This window comes from Marmota marmota, unplaced genomic scaffold (genome assembly GCF_001458135.2).
Source record: "Marmota marmota marmota unplaced genomic scaffold, marMar, whole genome shotgun sequence".
Classification (NCBI taxonomy): Eukaryota; Metazoa; Chordata; class Mammalia; order Rodentia; family Sciuridae; genus Marmota; species Marmota marmota.
In genome coordinates this window covers 32,975,699-32,979,792 of record NW_026000249.1, presented here as the reverse complement: position 1 = coordinate 32,979,792, position 4,094 = coordinate 32,975,699, and the positions used below count along the sequence as shown (strand labels likewise).

Sequence of the window (4,094 nt, the reverse complement as noted above, 5' to 3'; positions counted from 1 at the left end):
CCTGGCAGTTGACATGGTAATTTCTTCGCCTCCTTTCTTGGGTTCACTCCACCCCGCTTCACAAGACCCCCCCTCCCCCCAAGACACGAGGCACCCTCGGGGCCCTAGAAGGTGCCCTGCGGGGAGTGAAGAGACGCTGGAAGAAGGAGCACGGAGCGTGCGGTGCCTACACCCTTTGCCGCGGGGTGAGGGCGGGCCCCTAGAGTCCCAGTGGGTTCGCAGCACTGGGGTCGGGGCGGATCCCAGGGCCGCCCCCTGCCCTCCCCCAACCCCGGATCTGCGGCACGAGGCGCGGGGCCCGCAGCCCCCGGCTGGGCCCCCACTGGGATGGGCGGGCGGGGGGCGGAGCGCAGCGTTGCGCGGGGCGGCGGGAAAGGGGCGGGGAGGATAGCTTTAGCTCCGGCAGGCTGAGGGACGGTGGCAGAACCTGCGGGCTAGGTGGGCGACTCGCCCTCGAGGACGAAGAGGAAACAAGGGCCGCCGCTCGGAAGGAGCGAGGAGGCGCGTGGAGTCCAGGAGTCCGGCCGCAACCGCTACCTCTACCTCCAGCAGCTGGAGAAAGCGCACCGGCAGGCGCACCGGCGGCAGCTGCGACCCTGCGCGCAGGTGGGCACCCTCAAGCAAGGCGCTTTGCCCGCTCCCCGGGCCGCCGCCGCCGGCCGGATGCCCTTCCTTTCTGGCCGCTGCGCTTGTGGGTGACGGCCGGGCAGGTCCAGGGGCAGGAGAAAGGTGCACGGCCCCGTAATGTGCGCGCGTGCCATGTTAGGCGGGGAAGAGGTGTGGGAAAGCCCACTCCCTTGGGATTCACTCGAGAGTCTCACTGTCCCCACCCCCACCCAGTCCCCTTGGTAGGAGCTCAACCCCGGTGCGGCTTTGGAGAACTGCGACCCCCCATTTCCCGCAATCTCGGTGGTGCGTGCGGGTCGCTCCCGTCTTCACATCCACACCCAGCAACCATCAGGACTCCCCCTGGTCCCGGCCCGCGTGATTGTAGGACCTTAGGAGGAGAGACTGGTGGCAGGACCGGCCAGGGCGTGTGCGGGGAAGGTTGGAGTTGCAGGAGTATTGTGTACTGCCGCCTGTGCCTTCTCCCTTGGGCTCCCTCATGCTTTTTAGGGCCAGGGTGGAGGTGGCGGGGGTGCGGGGCGGAATGGGTCTGCTGAACTTATCTCTGCGGGTTGGCTGTGCACATGCCCTTGGCGCTTGTACACGTTTGGGCGAGGGTTTAATGGAGGCACGTGGGAGCAGTATTAGTCACTGGAGGGTCCCCAAAGACCCTCTTGGGATGGCCCAGCGCGTGTTCGGGCTTGGGAGGGGAGAGTGTTGTGTGTGAATGTCCGTCCTAGGGAGGAGGGGAGTGTTTCAAGGAGACTTGATTTTCTTGAATTTGCTGCAATTTTATTAGCCTAAACAGGCTTTCGGGGCGTTAAAGTGAATTACGGGTAAGTGGGTTGGATCTCTGGTGGCGGTAAAGAAGCCCCGGGATTTGTGGGGTAGCGGCCCCGCTGGCTAGGTGGCGCTTCTGGCGCTCTTACCTACGTGGGGGGTGGTGCTTGTGTGTTTGGCTTAAGGTGCTGGAGCTGGGGCACTTGTCCTAGGTAGACCGTGGGACTTCGAGGAAGGTAAAAGGCTGCGCGGTGCGGTGCGGTGCGGTGCGGTTTTTCTCAATTAACTCTAGAATTTCAGTGTTTGTCTGTCCGTCTCTCTTTCCCTCTGATACACAAATCCCTCTTTCACCTCATGGCCGCTTGGACTCGGATTTTTCTTCCTCCGCTCCTTTCCTCTTTTTTTTTTTTTTTTTAAAGGAAAAAAGCTCTACCTGTATTTAAACCCATGGGGCGTTAGGAAGACCTTTCGGCATTTATCTGCATTCGAATCGGGTAGGGAGGACATTAGGATGAAAACACCCCACCAAACTCTGCTTGGACAAAGCTGTAGTTCAGTCTAGAAGTATTACCATTTCATTTCATTTAAAAAATTTATTTAGGTACTGGGGATTGAAATCGGGGCTCTTTACCACTGAGCTACATTCCCAATCTTATTTATTTTTATTTTTAAAATTTTGAGATGGTCTCTAAATTGCCGAGGCTGTTCTCGAACTTACTATTCTTTTTCAGCCTTCTGAGTCTCTGGGATTACAGTTACAGGCATGCATCGCCGCGCCCAGCTGTATTAACATTTTAAATAGAAATTTTACAACCTTGTGATAAAGTAAGCTTGTCTCTCTCCTCTCAACGTTTCATTGCGGTATTTACAAAATTCTTAATTCTCCGATTAACAAAGTGAGCAAGTTGTCTTCTAATTTTACACGGCAGGTCTTGAAATGGCTGTTAAGTTGGGTTCTTTGACTCCATCTCTTTCCTTAATGAACTGATCGGAGGGCTGAATAGTTGATGACCCTGGATTTAGGTATGTTACTCTTTCTAATCATATAATTTGTTAAACCATTTAGGGAGAGGGATGCCTTAAAAATTTCCACGCAGAGGAGAAAGGACACATCTTTTGGAGCAAATATTTTGCCTCTCCCCCCAATTGTTCCTGTTACACGCCTGGAAAAGATGCATTGTTGATGAATAATGCACGGTTTATTTCTCTTTAATGTCTACAGGTGGCAGTGTAGAAGCCAAAACGGGAGCTTCCAGAAGTAGTTTCTGAAAAATAAGAGTTGAATGTACATGAGTAAGCAAGCACAGGAATCTGAAAACCACAGGTATGTAAAACAATTAATCCACCTATTTGGCTTTATAATTATTGCCTTCCAGTAGTTGCTCTCATGCTCAATATTTTGACATTTCTATAGACTTATATGAAGTGAAATGTATTTTGAGGTAATCTCAGGAGAAAACAAGTATAATCTATTTCAGACAATGTATTTAAATAAAAATATTGCATGTCATTATATTACCTTTATTGTTCTAAATGAGAAGCATCATTTACCTAGTGTGACCATGTGGCTTTGCCTTTAACCAGTTGTTTGATAACTTTTAAAAAATACTTTTCCTGGATCCATATAAAACTGCCCATTGGTTCTCACCAATTTTGTTTGGGGTATTGTTAGGGGTCAACTTGTTGAACCGATATAAGTATATAATTTAATAAAGTTGCCTTGATATCACACTCATCAGAATACAGATGCATGAAGAAGCTTCTTTTCAACCAGTGCTTTTTAAAAAATATTTATTTTTGGTCCCAAGGATGGAACCAAGGGGCTTTACCTCTGAGCTACATCCCCAGCACTTTTTATTTTTTTATTTTGAGACAGGATCTCTCTAAGTTGCTGAGATGGTTCTTGAACTTGCTATCCTACTAGAGCCTCTGGAGTTCACCACCATGCCCAGTACAGCCTGTTTTTAATCTCAGCATTTTTCTTACTACCTGGCTGCTTTTTTTCATCACACTGATTTGCCCACTTAACTGAAATAAGGAGGGCTTTTTAAAAAATTTATTTTTTACTTATTTATTTAGTTAGTTTTTGATACTGGGGATTGAACCCAAGGGTGCATTGCCGCTGAACTACATTCCTGGCCCTTCTTGTTTTTTAAATTTTGAGTCTCACTAAGTTTCCCAGGCTGGCCTGGAACTTAAGGATCCTCCTGCCTCTGCCTCTTGAGTAGCTGATAATACAGACTGCCACTATGCTCATCATGATTTCCATTTTGAATAGCAGTGTATAAATATTATAACATCCAGGTTAATTTATTTTTTTTTTATTTTTTGATAGTAGCCATTCTAATAGGTGTGAGGTGGTCCTTGTGGGTTTAATATGCATTTCCTGGTGAGTAATGATGTTGAATGCCACTTCATATACTTAATAAACATTTGTACATTCTTTTGTGAAGTGCCTGTTCTTTTGCCCACTTGTGAATTGTTTTATTTCTTTGTAGGAATTATTTTATATTCTGCATGAGTCTTTTGTGTTAGATATATATGTGTGTATATATATATAAAACAAATATTTTCTCAGTTTGTGGTTTGTTTTTTCACTGTGTTACTAGTATCTTTTGGTGTTTTTAATGAAGCCCAATTGTCAATTTTTATGGCTATTGCCTTTTATTGTATTTAGGAAATCTTTTTGCCTTCCACCCCTCCCCTCC

The 4,094-nt window shown here is 47.9% G+C and overlaps 1 long non-coding RNA gene across 3 annotated transcripts in view; it reads left to right on the top strand.

The window, feature by feature from the left end:
• The first annotated feature begins 411 nt into the window (after window positions 1-411).
• The window catches only part of LOC125614126, a 78,793-nt gene continuing 75,110 nt past the window's right edge, over window positions 412-4,094 (top strand). For all 3 annotated transcript variants that reach the window (XR_007344771.1, XR_007344770.1, XR_007344769.1), the window contains exons 1-2: window positions 412-606; window positions 2,609-2,710. This is a non-coding gene — a long non-coding RNA (uncharacterized LOC125614126). The remainder of the gene's footprint in view (window positions 607-2,608; window positions 2,711-4,094) is intronic.